This window comes from Abramis brama, assembly GCF_963993115.1.
Source record: "Abramis brama genome assembly, chromosome: 2".
Lineage (NCBI taxonomy): Eukaryota > Metazoa > Chordata > Actinopteri > Cypriniformes > Leuciscidae > Abramis > Abramis brama.
In genome coordinates this window covers 53,839,457-53,857,695 of record NC_139964.1, presented here as the reverse complement: position 1 = coordinate 53,857,695, position 18,239 = coordinate 53,839,457, and the positions used below count along the sequence as shown (strand labels likewise).

Sequence of the window (18,239 nt, the reverse complement as noted above, 5' to 3'; positions counted from 1 at the left end):
TGCATGATGAGAAAAAGTATGGGGAAATAGCGTAGAGAAGAGTCATTAACAGAGATTTAACTCAAAATTCTTGCTTACATATAATCACACATGTTTGTACTACAGTTTGAAAAATAGCAGATAGTTGTGCGGTTACGCGGCTATGGCGTGAATGAATAACAAGGTTGTGATTTTTACTCAGTTGCAAGAGTACATTAGTGCACATTCAAATACACACTCTCAAATACTATAAAAAAAGATACTATCTTATCAAAAAGATAATGAAGAAGCATTTGGGTCAATGACAAATAAGCATGTCAATGAATCATATTAAATAAAATGGAAAATAATTTAGTTTAAAACACATGTGCCAAGTTCTTAGAAATGTATTATTTATATTGGTTTCATACGGTTTTTATGTTTTTATGTTATGTTTTTTTTTTATAAAAAAACAACAACGGTGCAACCATCAAGTACAAAGTAACATATTTCCTTCAGACCTTGAATAAATGTGGGTGTACACACCTGAATCATTATATTAAAATGTGTTTTTTAAGATAAAAAGTATATTTTACAAATATCCAGAAGAGTTAATAAATATCCGTTTTTGGGGAGCTGCATCACATGACATTTTACTACCTCCTCTAACATTGCGCTTTCATAAAACTGTGAGCAGGGGTTTTATCTTCGATATCACTTCCTGTTTTATGTTTCTGCATGTTTTTGCATGTTGTTCACACCAGGTGACTTTGATTTAACAGACAAAAGTTTTTCGAATAATAAGCAGTGTAGCAGTTTTTATTGATTATGATTTGAGAATACCCAAGATAAGTAATAAGTAACAATTTATATATTCTAATGAGACTTTTTCAAAATGCTGCTACCAAGACAGTTATATCAGTAACATTTTCTACTTTATTCCCATGAAAAGTATCAAAATAACTTTAAATTGAGAATTTAAAACACGATCATAGAATATGCATATTCAAGTTAAAGCATAATTGCATTTTAAATAATAGATGAGTGTCACGTAATTGACCCATTTGTGTCTGTCTTTCTGTTTATGTGTAGATGCTTGGCAGGTCTTTAGTCATGACAAGGGCTCTTCAAACAGTATACACTCCATAGAGCAACCAAGAGAGCAAATAAAAGCCCTCACAGAGACACAAAAGCTCTGCTGGTCTGAGTGTCATGAAGGACTCTCAGGGATAAAATGCGGCTACAAGACTCTTTTTTATTTCACCGTGTCTGAATGTTAGGGTGTCAGCAAGGTTTAGTTTAACTCAGCATCCATACAAGGTGACCATTGCATTAAGACTCAAAGTTTGTTGGCTCGCCAACGCCAACACATAAACTGGGAAGTTAATGTTTATTGCTGAAGAGACTCTTAAAACACCTCACTTTAAGAAACCACTCACATGATGAACAGAAAAGTGCAGAACCTTGTGTTCTTCTCAGTGACTAAGCAAAAACTCTCAATAATTATTAAACCTCATCTCTGACAAACGTCGACCTTTGCGACACTTCATAATCAATGTGCAGATCATTAACATTAACTCTGCTTAAACGAGAATCCACAATTCACTTTAATTTAACAGACTTTACTTAACCAAAACATAATGGCTACGTAAACCCTAGTGGGAAAACAATAGAGGTTTTTAAATGGCCAGTGATCAAGGAGGCCGGTGGTCGATAAAATGGCGATATATATACATAAATGCCTGGTTTTAGGCAGGGCTTAGATTAAGCCAGGATTAGGCCTCAGTTTAATTAGGATATTTAAGTAGCTTTTATAAACATGCCTTAAAAAAAAACATTACTGGTGTGCATCTTGAGACAAAACAATGGCGCTGACATATTTTAAGATATGCCAATGCAAGTTGCTTTCAGTTCAGACAGCTCAAACATACATTTTAGTCTGGGACTAGGTTTAAGCCTTGTCTGTGAAACCAGCCAAATATCATTTAATTATATTGAAATCAAATGGACACTTAATATTTAGTCAACTTCAACTTAAAGTTCCCTAAATGTAACTTTCATATTAAGCATAAAATAAGTTATCCAGCAAAAAAGCTGCTGATTGATTTTGAACCTGACACGAGGAAACTACCACTTCCGTTAATCGCCCAAGCGGTTAGGCTGAAATGGCCAAATGTGCAATTCATGATGGGATCCCAACAGCTTATGCACTTTATGTCTTCATGTAGACAGATAATAAACCTCCATGTCACAATAACGATCAATCTGACATACTGAAAGTAACAGAAATTCAAAAATAAAAAATATGGGTGAATTCTTGAAACCTATCAAGAACATGTCTAGTATGTCACCCCAAACTCAAAATGAAGCACATTCCAACCCTCCAGTTTTCATTATGTAACAAATCATTGTATTACAGTAATGAGAAAGGATCTAAAGAGAATAACCACTGAGAATAATCAAAAAACGGTATGTGGGTGGTTCTATAATTAAGCAATGTGCATTGTAGATGAGCATCTGGATCAGAGGAGGCCACTTAACATTACAATATTTCATAAAGAACACATTATGGTTCCTTTTAAAACAGAACACTGGCGTGGCTTCAAACGATGCCAGACAGAGTGAAAGACATGTGGACATGGTGACCATCATACCCACAACAGCATTCTCAATTCCTGTAGTCCTCAGTTTCAATTCTCTATGAAAACAGGCTACAGTAAAACATTTATCCAGTCATTCATTTAAAACACACACAATGATTTTTGTTCACATGACTTAAAAAACTATAGTCAAAAATGCCCAAGCATCATATACTATTATAGTATTTATTAACACTTCTTATTAAATTAATATTAAATAATATTTATTAAATAAGCTTTTATTTTTATATATGTAGTATTTTAGTTTTTTATAAATATCACTCATTTATATATATATTTGTAATTGTCAAGACAATATCTCAAATTTTCGTTTAAGTTTTTCATCTATTAATTTCAGCTTTACAATATTCAATTGTTTACATTTTAGTTAACATAGGAACACTGCTTACAATCAAAAACAAAACAGGAAGGAGGAAGTAGAAAACTTAAAATGATCAAGTTTAAGTGAATACACACACAAGCAAACAAATCATCACATATTAATCATTTTGTTTTTGCATACACACATACACACACACACACACACACACACACACACACACACGCACAGATCCAAGTGGACAAATCCCAAATCCACATATACCAGACAATAAACTAAAGTACTTCATTTCACTACACTGCATATAAATGAGCATTGGGATGAACCACACGCACACTGATGACATCTTGAGGTTTCTTATCTTGTAGTTTGAACTCTTCACTCCTGCGGTTAATCTACTTAGTGCAACACAATGTGACGAGTCCTGATCAAACACAGTCCGCTGATTCAGACACACGCAGCAGATGATCTGCTCAAAAAATCGCCTCCAGTGAGCACATTTCTGATGTCTCATCACTTTCTCTTGATGATTTTTCTGTGAGAAATCTGCACATGGAGAATCAAGATACCTCTACCACTGACTGAAGAGATACAGGAACCTTTCTGATAAGAGTAACACGCACAGGTCTGGGCCCACCCCAACAGCAAACATAAGACCGAAGAAGTCCAAAGACCAACAACCAACACTGTGACGCACAGTTACATTTTACACTATTTTACGCTCATTTGCATAAACACACAATACTGCTATAGTCAAATGATGCTATTTTCGTTTCATTTGAATACAATTACTCTTGAATATCTGGTAACAATAAGGTTTCATTTTGTCAATTAGTTAACATGAACTAAAATGAACAACACTTCTACAGCATTTATGGTAACACTTTAGTTTATGGTCCAATTGTCACTAGTTGCTTATTAGCATGCATATTACTAGAATTTTGGCTGTTTATTAGTACTTATAAAGCACATATTAATGCCTAGTTCTGCATGACCATATTCTACATCCCCTTATCCTTCCCAATACCTAAACATAACAACAACCTTACTAACTATTAATAAGCAGTAATTAAGAGTTTATTGAGGCAAAAGTCATAGTTAATAGTGAGAATTGGACCCTAATCTAAAGTGTGACCCCATTTATTAATCTTAATGTTAATTTCAACATGTACTAATACATTATTAAAATCCAAAATAATATTTGTTAACATCAGTGCATGGTAACACTTTATTTTACAGTGTCCTGGTTACATGTAGTAATAAAACTATAAATGATGCATAACTACATGCACCTAAACCAAACCCCAATCCTAACCATAAGTACATGTATTTAAATTATTATTATTCAATACTTAAATGTATACTTACACTGCAACACGGACATCTTAAAATAGAGTGCAACCACATTAGTAAATGCACTGTGAACTAACATGAACAATTACATTTTTACTAACTAACATTAGCAAAGATTAATAAACGCTTTCTCTTTGTTAGTTCATGTTGCTAATGCATTAATCAATGTTAACAAATGAGACCTTATTGTAAAATGTCACTAAATATCCTTAGCGGGCAAATATATTGTTTTCCTTTATAAAGTTCCCCTGAAGGTCATAATGTCATTACAACATGGACGCTTAAGTAAAGATCAATTGTTTAAATAAGACATCAGCCAGAACTAAAAAAGTGCTCAAACACACACACACACACTCTAGAATCCCAGCGGTCACAGACACACAGGCATTAAAAAAAACCACAAAAACACAGACGTTACCTGTCTTTTCAGGTGAATGAATGTGTGTCCGAGTGGCAGTGTAGCTGATGTGTGTATACTGAGATGTTGTTTCACTCACACACAGTCACACACACACTCAGGCCTTCTGTTTGTCTGGCGTCAGCGGTTACCCTCTTCTCTCTCTCTCTCGGTCAATCTCTCGCTCTCACACACACAGTCTGTGGGGTAGAGAGGCGGAGTGTGTGATTGGAGGTGCAGTTGGTAAAAGACTGTTTACTCAGTGCATGTTAGGGGTGGGGCAGAGCAAAGGTGCCCCCTCCTACACCTCTCTCCTATATTTCTTTCTTTCTTCCTTTTCCTTGTCACACCCAAGAAACTTTCTCTCCAGTTTTTCTGGAAGCAAACGAGATATCTGTGCGGGTGCGTGACTGTGTGCGGTGGGCTGTGAATGAGGTTGTCCATTGACTAAGCAAAAGTTCATTACAGGTGGTTATTTAACCGAAAACTATTCAGCTTGACCTGGAATCAATTTCCTGAATTCCTGCGTTCAAAAACATTTAAAGACAAAAAGTTTAAAGCTCAGCAGCCCTCCTTGCTCATTCAAACCTGGAAAGGTCTGTGAAATCTTTTCATTCCTGTTCCTAAGAAACAGGTACTCACATGTCAGTGTGTCTTGTGTTGCTTTAGTTACTTAGATAAGGTGGAAATCATTGATTTCGCAAATGGTTGTGTGTTTGCGTGTGTGTGTGTGTAACCACCACTAGCCAAATGAAAACAATTATGAAAAACAATTGTGCACCCCAAACATAATCTGAAATAGAGAAACAGACTATACTTAACGCATTTAACTTTGAAACGTTTTGCGCAAAGAAATTAATTTTACTCGTGAAAATGTTATACAACATTAGATAAAGAATCTAGTAATGTTAGTAGCTCTTTTATTTTACATGGATCGGGTCCACTCATCGGGCTGCCATTTTGAGATCACATGACAATTACGAGCTGGAAACATTGATTCTCTAGCGACTATCATAAGTTGTGACATGAAATGCAGTAGACAGGAAAATATATGCTATGGGAAAAAATATATTTCACGATTTTAAGACCCCTTCAAAAAATTTCCACTTGCAAAACATCTACTATAATATAATGACAGATTTGAGATTTATAAACAAATCTCTCATTTTATATATTATATTTTATTATATAAATTATTGTATATATTATTCATTTATTCAGTCAGATTGAATCCACTTTTTTATTATGTTGTACTGACCATGTCTAACAGTCACTGTAATATAAACAAAAAAATTCTGATTGCACACTACCATTCAAACCAAGTTTGGTGTTTTTTAAAATAAATTAAACATTTTATTCAACAAGGATGCATTAAACCGATCATAAAGACATTTAATGTCTAATAAAACAATTTTATATGAAATTAATGCTGTTCTTTTAAACTTTCTATTCATCAAAGAATCCTTTAAAAAAAGACGAATCACGGTTTCCACAAAAAAAAAAAATTAAGCGGCAGAATTGTTTTTTTAACTTTGCTAATAAAGTGTTTTTCTTGAGCAGCAAATCATCATATTAGAATGATTTCTGAAGGATCATGTGACACTGAAGACTGGAGTAATGATGCTGAAAATTCAGCTTTACCATCAAAGGAATAAATTACATTTAAAATAACATTAAAATAGAAAAAAATATATTTTTACATAACATGACTGTTTTTACTATATTTTTGATCAAATAAATGCAGCCTTGGTGAGCATAAGACACTTTGTTTAAAACATGAATAACCTACCAAACACAAAATGTTTGAATAGCGTACCTTTAACACCTTCCTTTAGTTCATGGACATGTTATTTATCAACTACCCGATTATATTTTTCTGCAGAGTCAGTAAGATGTCATATGATGGTCACTTGTTACACGTTCATCTGTAACTACTAAAAATCCTGGGGTTGGAAAGAGGGAGGGGGATGAGAGAAGTGCAACAGGGGAAACAGGAAATGACGTTGCGCTTAAGAGCCGAAACAGTTTTTGTTCTATGCGGCTGGCTGATCACAAAAATCCCTAGTAGCCACACTAAACAAACAAACACACACACACACACACACACACACACAAAGGGGTGGCAAACCAGTTGGATGGATCCCTCAACTGAACTGTCTACAAGAGTCCTGAGCTCAAAATGCTAGTGCACACAGATTAATTCACAAGGAAACATTTCAGAGGTTTTTCCACACTCAATCAAAATGCAACCTTGAAATGTAAAATAGCACCATCAGTGATTATCTTTTTAATCATTGGCAACATTATAAAACCTGAGCACATGATGCATTGTGGGTAGGCTATAAAGCAGGGTGAGGCTGTGTTGAAAGTCAACATGCTTTGAGAGGGTGCAAAGTCTGCCTTTATAGCCTTATCAGTGCCCATTATAAAAATTCATTGAGTTCAAGTCTCTTTCCTTCTGTTCTTCCTAAGGATGGAGGGATGAGAGAGTTTGTTTGTTACAGAAAAAGGGACAGAGTATTAGATAAATATAAATGAAACATATTAACTGTATTCTCAAGGGACGGGGATATAAGACGTGTACATGTGTGTTTGTGTGTGTGTGTGTGTGTGTATTGTGGGGGATAAAGATAGATTGTGTAAGTGTGTTTTAGTTTTGCACACATTGCGTCACACATTGCTGGTAGAGGTTACTGGAAAATCAGGTTTAACTTAAACTTCAACACTGTACGAAAACATGAATAGACTATAGACACACACAGACACGCAAACAGACATGCGCTCTGACTGTCTTTGCTAGTAATACTTCTAACCTACAGTAGATCTCTGAGTCAAGGTCATCTGATGGTGACTGCGCTGATGGCTCAACCACTCAAGAGCTTTAAATATCTCCAGACATGGAAGAGCCATATTGAAGTGCAAAACCGTGTGATTTTGGACCAATGAGATTTCACTGTAGGCGGGGCTACAAAGCGCATTGGCACACTAATAGAAATAAAGGACAAAAACTCAGATTTATTTAGAAGAATTTCAGTGAACTTTGACCTGTGAATCACCGTAGTGTGAATATATTTGAACAATAGAGGATCCAAACATCATAGATTGACTTTTGAAGTGCAACGCCAAATTAATTATTGATTATTATGATTATTAGTTGTGATTTGTAATCTATTTAAAAAAATAGATAACCTAGGATTGTGACGTCATATCACGTTGAATAAATTTGTTGCGTGTCGAAGCAATTTCGCATGCTCAATGCGTAGTGATCATGGAGGATAACTCTGTACTCCCACTGGTTGTCACCGCATCGTGTCACTGCTCATTTGCATAGCACTGAACACTGTTTAGAGGGATAGTTCACTCAAAAACAAAACTTCTGTCATTCCCAAAGACTTTTGTTCATGTTCAAAACACAAATTAAGATATTTTTAATGAAACTTTTCTGTCTCTCAATTGAAAGTCCATTCTACTAAAGTCTGACGCTTCAAAAAATTCATAAAAACATAGTAAAAGTAATCCATATGAATCGAGCAGTTTAATTCAAGTCTTCTAAAGATTTATATGGATTACTTTTCTGATGTCTTTATGAACATTTTGAAGCATCAACGTATAGGTTTAAAGAATGTTCGATGAAGGGCCAGAAAGATATATTCATTTGTGTTTCAAAGTAGAATTAAAGTCTTATGAGAGAGTAAATAATGACTGGGCCTGAACTATCAGTCTCTGTCACTAATGCCAACTCTCATTGAAAATAATTGACTTTCTGTCACTTTGTTGATTCAAATCACTTTGAATGCACTTATTCTTCAAGTTTTCCCATTGAACACTGACTCAAGGGTCATATGAAACAAAAACACGTTTTTTTGAGAGGTTAACACTTAATGTAAATCAGTAATACCGTGTGCTATTTTTAATGTTAAGAGAAAAGTTGTTACTTTTTGTGCTATGTTTTTTGACGTCTTAGCTGAAGGACAGGGTGTTCTTACAGAAAAGGAAACACTTGTGAATGTGTGAGTCTTCAGTATCAATGCAAGAGGGATGAGATGTTTTAAATAGTTACATTTAAAAGAAGGCAAGCTGCTAGGGACCATTGTGTTCTCTCAACCCTTCATTTCACACGTACACACACTACAGCAGATTTGTCCATCAAAATGTGAGTGGTACATTGGTAATGCAATTAAGATGTGCACACTATATAACAGTATTCACACACCAATGCTGCTTTTGTGCGGTTTGTTGGGTTCAATGGACGGGGCCTATTATTACTCACTAGTCACTACAACAAAGTAAAGAAGAAAGGGGAGAGAGAGCAGTGTGTAATGAAGCGGCATAAAAGCATTAGCAAGACAGAGAGAAATTGAGCGACTTGATTTGGACATGCAGAACTTGTGTCACTAAGGAGACCAGTGTGTGTGTGTGTGTGTGTGTGTGTGTCACACGGTGGGATATCCCAAATTAAGTCTTTGGACTAAAAGAGCTCCACCCCTCAGAAGTCACTAATAATCAAACTACCTGGAGGAGAACCATGCTGAACACACACACACACACACACACACACACAAGCACACACACACACACACACAGCTCTTATAGTCTGTCTATAGAGACAGTATAAGAATGCATTCATTGTGAAGTGCAGGTATTTGGTGTGTATTAGGGAGAGAGATGGGAAGAAAAGCAGAAGGGAGAGAGAGGAGATCCTGTTTCACTCACTCACACACAACTCACACACGCTTGTCCAGATGTCTGTCAGGGTTAAAGTCATGCTGAGGAGGTCACATGATCAGTCATATGACTTTAAGAACACAGAAAGAGAGGTGACCTGTCTTGCTCTCTCTCTCTGTTTCCTTCTTTATATCTAATAGCACATCTACAAGAGTCAAGAAAGACTGACTGAAGTACTGAAGGTGGATGAATAAGAAATGTGTGTGTTTCCCGCAAAGAGGAAACAAAAGTACTGAGTCAATAAAGAACGTAGAATTGAGAAATGTCCCTAAATCTTATCATTTGAGTTTGTGGGGATCAAGAAATGAAAGCGTTTGACTGATTTGGAAGTGTTATTTTTTTTCTTCAGAAATAAAGAAAGTTGGACGATAGGACCAGGCAATATAAAAACTAAAATCAGTTTTTTGAAAAACATCTCAATATTTATATACTTATCTGGAAATTACTTCGAGTGAAGGTAAAAGTACAAGCAAACAAGCAAATGAATCAGGGTTGTGAATCGATTCATTAAAACGGACAGTTTGAATTGATTCATGGATAACTCAGCAACTCTAAATGCATTTTTGTGTCTGACCTAAGATTTAAATCGGTCAAAACACTACTTGCTAATTGCTGAATCGAAAATTTGAATAAATTAATCAAAAAGGAACTGATTGAACTGATTTATGTTAATTAACTGATTCTCAGAAATTGTAACCGCATTTCTGAAGAATAAGCCAGAGGCACAATTAAAGCATATCTGTCTCAACGTTCATACTCGATTTGCGAGACAAATTTTAAGTCTTTAGGAAACTTAATGGGCAAATAAAAAGAAAATTTAATTAATTGCTATATTCACAAAATTAATAAAAGATAAAAGTTGATATAAATCCTAAAAACACACATGCACCTGCTTGCCTTCTGATAATCAGATAAGCATCTGAATGGAGACAGAGAGAACTGGTTCAAGTCAGAGCCACAGCCAATCAGATTTCAAACACACACACACACACACACACACTCAAGTGCATGCACAACTGGGCCCCCAAAGGTCTGTCACCAAATAAACATGCCTACACATTTAACTGATGCGGTATTTAGAGTAATAACAGAGAGTCACCTGACCAGTGAGACGTGTACACACAGTGACAAGTTGTCTTTTCTTTGTACTTCACCTCAGTGTTAATTCTTTTCTAGTTCACTTAATTTCTTTTAAACTACATCCCCACAATGCAAAGCCACAGCGTGTCAGCTCTCAAGACCACTGACCTCTTTACCCCCTACGTGAAATAACCCATTCATAGGCACTCGCAGACACACACACAAGCTTGGTTTTCATGTTTTATGGGGACATTCCATAGACATAATGGTATTTATACTGTACAAACTGTATATTCTATTCCCAAACCCTAAACCTACCAGTCACAACAAAGTCTCTGCAGTTTTACATTTTCAAAAAACATAATTTAGTATTTTCTATAAACTGTTTTCCTCATAGGGAACAAAAATTGTCCCCACAAGGAGAAGGATTTTTTGTCCCCATAATGGGACATTTTGTTCCCATAACGTAGGGATTACCAGGACCACACACACACACACACACTTACCAAGATATCCAAATAGTTTCCAGTTTAAAAAGTCTGGATTTCCCTGAGAGAGGTTTTGTATGATTTAGCTCTCTTTTGCAGACAAAATTGTACCTCAGGTACAGCAAAGTAAACACACCCACCCACACACACGTTTAACAGTTATCTAGCTATTGTTCTTATATAAATCTAATTATAATTCCTTTCAAACTAACCCTAACTCTACAAGAAAACATTCATTTTAAGATTAAACTATTTGTGTATAATATACAGTACGAGTAATTTTTACTTTTGAGGAATATTTTGGGCATTACTTAAACCCTCATTAAAGCACTTCACTATTATATGCATCAGAAGGCAATTTCCACATTATTGACAGAAAAACAAGATTCCACGGTTCTAGAAACAATTTTTGCTTAAGAAACAGTGATTAATCGTTAATTAAGATTTGTGTCTTGTCCGTTCATGTTGTGCCTTTCCCCTTTGAAAAAAGAAGTACACGTCTACGCTCATTATATTGACTATGCAAACTCTTACGTTGGCTTGAATGGGCCTTAACTTCTTTCAAACTTTTTCGTTAGTTGTTTTTCCTCTTAGATTGAGCCATCTCTCTGTCAGAAACCTGATTCTCTCACACACAATAAATTATAGCACACCCCCTGAGTGCAGTTACACAACACACATACACACACAAAAGACCCGCAGAGCAACTTTCAACACAGTTTTCGCAACACAAGGACATTCTAACCTTACAACTGTAAGATGGAAAAGAGAACAAAAAAGGGAGGGAGGGAGGGAAAGAGAGAGAGAGATGTCAATTTAACTTTATGAAAATAAATAAGGTCAGAGGGGAGAACATGATCGCTGGACCATCTGTGAGAAGACACAGAGAGAACAGGAAAGAAAAACAGACAAAACATGAGACACTGAAGGAGTGAATGACAGACAACGTACGAACTTACCTGCGCTTTTAATAGCTGTCAAAGAGAATCTACGTGTTGCATTAATCAAGCAGATCAGCCACAATCATCCCCGTTTCTCTGTATTTCACCCTTTATCGTGTCTGTTCTTGTAGGTTTTGACAGTCCAGAGTGATGAAAAAACTTAAAAGTTTCTTCTTTTTTCTCTTTTAGTTTCTGTCTCCAAACTGTTTCACTTCCCCGTCCCTGCTGTTCGTTCCCCTGTGTCTCTCCTTCACTGGCGAGAAGAAGGAGGAGGGAGGGAGAACGAGAGAGAGCGGGTGGAGAGAGAGAGAGAGAGAGAGAGAGAGAGACAGAGAGAGACAGAGAGAGAGAGTAATTAGCGCTAGTCTCTGTACCTGCCTCTCACTGACATAATCTTCACATTCCTCTGCTGTGAGGAGGGGAAAAAAAATGAACAAAAAAATTTGTAGGAATACTGGCCCAGTCTGAAATCCAGAAGGTCAAAAAACTAACTTTTCACAAAAAAAATATATATACTGTATATAAGGAATATTAAATCTTCAGACACTGATAAAATTAAAGAGAGAGTGTGTGTGAGTGTGTTTGTGTTTGTGTGTGTGTCTAGAGCAGTCAGTACCGGGAACTGTTTCTCACCGGGCTGGTCTGAGCAACCTGTTCCTTTCTGTGTGTGTGTCTCAGAAACTCACCAAACCAGAATGCTTCCAGGCTCTCGGATTGGAAACGCTATCCTCCCTCAACCTGGAGACAGGCCAGATCAGCATTCCCCACACACACACACACACACACACCTTACAAATATAAGAGCTCACCATCCCATTTGGTTTCTCTGATTTATGCAATAAAGGCCTCAAAGTGACACAAAGATGAACACACACTCTGTTTCTCATAGACCTCTGGGAATGTTTGAATAAAAATGAAAAAAATCTCCCAAATAACCATTTCACCTAGTTCACTGACCTCTAGCTTATGTGTGTATTTCAAATTATGACTTCATGAAATGCGGTCATACAGACAACATGTCACATACACGTATTAATGAATAAATTACACTTGAGAAAATTACACTTACGTTTCTCGTTACAAACTCGCAGGTAACATTTTATTTTAACATGACGTAGATGCACAGTATTTGTACTTACTATAGTAATAACTATAAATTATGCATCACTAACCCCAAATCATACCCTAACATTAACCCTTTAGTGTGTCATTAATTGTCTTCCCAGACAAACAAATGGTTCATCTACTGTGAATGGTTCGTCACTGATTGGAACGTTTCACTAAATCATTGATTCCTTAACTTGGCTGAAAATAGAAATGAATGAACCAACCCCCATGTGTGAAATACAAGTCTCTGAGAAGAGTTCTATTTATTCTCACACAGAGAAAAAGCCTTTCATACAATCAATGCATTCAACACACCTTCTTCTCTCTCAATAGACAGACAATGCAGAGAAAAAACAAGAGACACACAGAGAGAGAGAGAGAGAGAGATCGGAAACACTTCCTCAATGCTGAACATGACAAAGGCTTACAGGTGAATTACACATAAGCAAAAGCAGTAGGAGTGGACAAAATTACATTCCTCATCTCTGGTTGCAGAGTCACTGCACTACGGTGACACAGCAAATTCAACATGAACTAGACCAGGGGAGCCTTTTTTGTATTTTAGTACATTTATTTTTGGGGGGGGGGCACTATAGTGGCATAAATTGCTAAGCTTTTAATTAAAAGGTAAACGAAACCATGTGGTAGGGTCAGTATGTTTTAATGAGTAGTTTTTGTTCTGAGTTACTGGGTGGATTTGAGACTCTGACCGTTAGAATGTTAATCTGTTTAAAACCAATCACACTCCTGCCTGAAGAGGGGGGATACAATCACACACTTTCTCCCACACACACACTCATTAACATGAAGCTCGAAAACATACACACAATAGGTCATTTGCAGGCCCAAAACATACACTACCCCCTCAACCCAAAACACATACACACCCAGAGGAAACATTTATTTGTGCTTTAAAGCTCAACCTCTGTGAAGCTTTCGTTTAAGTTTCATTTACACATACCATTCAAACATGAGGTTGGTAAAATGTTTCTGAAATAAGTTCTAACCAAGGCTGAATTCATTTGCTTAAAAATACAGTACAAACAGTAATATTCTATTATGCGGATTTGGTGCTCAAGAAACATTTGTTTTCCTGATCACAGTTGAAAAAGGCTTGTGTTGCTTAATATTTATGAGGAAACCGTGATAAAAAAAAATTATGAATCATTGATGAACAAGGTTCACATGAACTGCATTGTTTAACAATATAAATGTATTTACGGTCCATTTTGATAAACTAATGCATCCTTGCTGAATAAAAGTATTACTTTTTTTTAAAATAACTTTTGACTGTTAGTGTCAACTTTGATGTTTCTCCTAAAATTCCTTATCAGAAATGAAAATTAAATGAGACATCCATAAAATTATTAGAATTTGGCTTTGGAAGGATTTGATGAGAAATGTTCATACTGAAATCAAGAGTTCATACTGAATTCTCTAACTTTTAATTGCAGAAATTTGTATCTTGGTCTAACTGAGCAAGTTTATGACATCTGGTATTGTTCTCCAGCGTCAAATCTAAAAAGCAGGAGACATTAGCAAAATGAAACATTGCTGTTTAGAAAAAACAATTGAGATACTTAGATAAATACATAAATTTGAGATATTTTGGATAAAAATTGTCTCCTAAATAAATAAACTTAACTGATTTTTCAGTCCTCATCATTATGCAGTTCTCAAATGTAAAGTATTAAAACACAAATTAACAAGTTGCCAGTGATTTATGATGTGGATATTAGCACTACGTTTACCACAAACTTTCCCACTTTAACAAAAGACACACAAAGTGGTAAAAAGGATATTTTGACTGTATCAGGGTGACCTTGTCCTCTGGCTGCACTTCTGAACAATACTCTTATCAAAGCTGTTCCCTCTTTGTCTCAGCCTCACAAAAAGCTCATATAGCTTCATTCATCTGAGACGCGAGCATCACAGCAAGTCTTAATTCTTACACAACAAAACTCACCTATAAAGATTCATCCCCATCTACAAACTAAGATTCACAGCTCTATGACAATGAATTTCATTCACCAGACCTATTATTCAATTACACAGTTCACTTTTTATGTCATTCACAGCTATTGGCTATATTAAACAAAAACTACAACAGTTAGTTTTGGTTCTTGAACTTTAATTGTTGGATCACTCCGTTTGTATGTTTGTACAGACTTCTGGAATGGACTTTAAAGTATTTGAAGTGTTCATATGACACCCCAAAAGCAAATAACTAACTATTAGACATTAGGACTTTTTACATAGTGACATTATTTTCATGACAATTTAGCAAATTCCCCTCCCAAATTCTCATTAATAAAAATAATCCAATATTTTTTTTCATTAAAGTCCCCATGAAATCAAAATTATTATTTTTTTTTGGCTTTTAGTATGAATGTTAGCCTTACTCTTATCTATAAGCTAGTGTGCTCCAAAACAATGACAAAATTCGCATTTAGAAGATATAAGCATTCAAAACTAACAGTCTCTCTTTTCTGCCAATAAGGATCAATGATTTTGATGATATCACTCTGCACTTCTTCTCATCAAATTCTCTCTAGAATCTGAAGCGTGAAATATCCCGCCCCCTACATTATAAATAGACGCTGACGCTACAGCTGAAATCAGTTCATTATTCACAGTATAGCAATAAGTGATTTAAATTTGTGCATTGAGAGTAAATGAATCAATCATGCAAGTGATTCGTTCAAAACAGTGATTTATTCAGTGATTTATTGCTCAGTGACACACGGTAGCTTTATTCAAAGTCAAAGCATTGAATCATTTGGAACTATTTTAATTGGAATAAAATAAACCTAATATAATCAGAAATACTGTGCCTAAAAAGTAAGGTTACTTTTTAGACACAGACTTGTAGATTACATTATGTCTATTTTACTACAATTTTACTTGTAAGATTACATTTTAGACAGTACTGTCGATTGTTACATTTACAAGTTTACTTGTAAGTTTTCTTTTTAGACATTACTGCCGAAACGATACATCTACAAGTTTACTTGTAAGTTTTCTTTTTAGACATTACTGCCGATATGATACATCAACAAGTTTACTTTTTAGACATTACTACCGATTACGTTACATCTACAAGTTTACTTGTAAGTTTTCTTTTTAGACATTACTGCCGATACGATACATCTACAAGTTTACTTTTTAGACATTATTACGATTACGTTACATCTACAAGTTTACTTTTTAAACATTACTACCGATTACGTTACATCTACAAGTTTACTTGTAAGTTTTCTTTTTAGACATTACTGCCGATACGATACATCTACAAGTTTACTTTTTAGACATTACTACCGATACGATACATCTACAAGTTTACTTTTTAGACATTACTACCAATTACGTTACATCTACAAGTTTACTTGTAAGTTTTAATTTTAGACATTACTGCAATACGATACATCTACAAGTTTACTTTTTAGACATTACTACGATTACGTTACATCTACAAGTTTACTTTTTAAACATTACTACCGATTACGTTACATCTACAAGTTTACTTGTAAGTTTTCTTTTTAGACATTACTGCCGATACGATACATCTACAAGTTTACTTTTTAGACATTACTACCGATACGATACATCTACAAGTTTACTTTTTAGACATTACTACCGATTACGTTACATCTACAAGTTTACTTTTTAGACATTACTACCGATTACGTTACATCTACAAGTTTACTTGTAAGTTTTCTTTTTAGACATTACTGCCAGTACGATACATCTACAAGTTTACTTTTTAGACATTACTACCAATTATGTTACATCTACAGGTTTACTTGTAAGTTTTCTTTTTAGACATTACTGCCAATACGATACATCTACAAGTTTACTTTTGACATTACTACGATTATGTTACATCTACAAGTTTACTTTTTAGACATTACTACCGATTACGCTACATCTACGTTTACTTTTTATATACAGTATTGACGATTAAGTTAATGACAATAACAATGCAATTGCAAATATTTCCAAATGAAGCTAAAGCATCCGTTGCATTTCACAGAGCAAAAAGTTGTTTAATTCCTGAATGAATCAGTTTTGAACAAATACTTGCATTAACATTCAACAATACTGTGTCTAAAAAGTAAAATTACAAGTCAATTTGTAGTAAAATAAACAACAATTGGCAATACTGTGTCTAAAAAGTAAATGAATGTTTTAGACACAGTATTGCTGATTATGTTATATGATAAGTCTATTTTAGTCTGCCAACAAAAATAGTTCCAAATTAAGATTAAGCAACCATGGCGAGTCACAGAGCAATAAAAATGTCATGTTTAATTCCTGAAACAATCAGTTTCCCTTGCGTGATCAATTCAATTACTCAGTCACAATGCACAAAAATACAATCACTTATCACTACTGCCGTAAAGATGGCTCTAGAATGCACAAGCACAGACGTGAAATATCAGCAATACTATGTCTAAAAAGTGTGTGTAAAGTGGATATTTGGGCTGTGCGTGTGTAGAGGGATTGTGGGATGAAAGCATGGCGCGCGTGCTTAAACCTCTGCACTGTTAGAACAATCGTTCTCCTCTCCATCTCGACCCGCTTTTCAGATTACCAGTTTATTGCACAAATTCCACATCAGCTTACAGCACAACGTCCGATTTAGCGTCTTCAAAACACACTGCCGTTTAACCTAGTAATAAATCCAGAATTACTACTGAGAAATCTAAACCAAAGACCTAAAAGAAAAATGTTTTAATTTCAAGAATAAAAACACCATTTTACATTTATTTGTGATGCACTTTTGTCTTTGAGGATGTGATAAAATTAGTTTTAATACGATTTTGCAAACTTCTGGAGATGTCTTTTAGCAAATATGTCCCCAGAGGATAGTTAGAATGTTCCTCAAGTTAGAAACACACACAAAGGCATGGTGTGAGAGGGTTTCATTCCAGTAAATTGTCCCCCGTTTTGTGTGTAAATGAGTGCGCAGGCCCAGCTGACACAACACTCAACTTTCTGAGATAACATGAGCCACAATGAATAGTCTTTGTATAAATGTTTTTTCCCATCAGACATTAACTCTGCATAGGGCACATACAGTTACCTTAAAACATGGTTAGGGAATATACTAATGAGCACCATTTAAAGATATCCAAACATTTAAACTCTTTAAATCTGACTTTCTTCTACAAGAAGATATTTTGAGAAATGTCTCAAGTGTTTTTTATA

General features: G+C 35.2%; 1 protein-coding gene across 5 annotated transcripts in view; it reads right to left on the bottom strand.

Annotated features, from left to right (window-relative positions):
• rbm47 (RNA binding motif protein 47) overlaps nt 1-12,181 on the bottom strand; it is a 28,392-nt gene extending 16,211 nt beyond the window's left edge. For 2 of the 5 annotated variants that reach the window (XM_084100128.1, XM_084100133.1), the window contains exons 1-2: nt 11,940-12,176; nt 4,709-4,887 (exon numbers count right to left, since the gene is read on the bottom strand). The gene's annotated coding sequence lies outside the window, so the exon portion shown is untranslated. Of the gene's footprint in view, nt 1-4,708; nt 4,888-11,939 lie in introns of all 5 variants that reach the window. The other 3 variants (XM_084100127.1, XM_084100131.1, XM_084100132.1) reach the window with 2 other exon arrangements.
• Nucleotides 12,182-18,239: the final 6,058 nt, after the last annotated feature.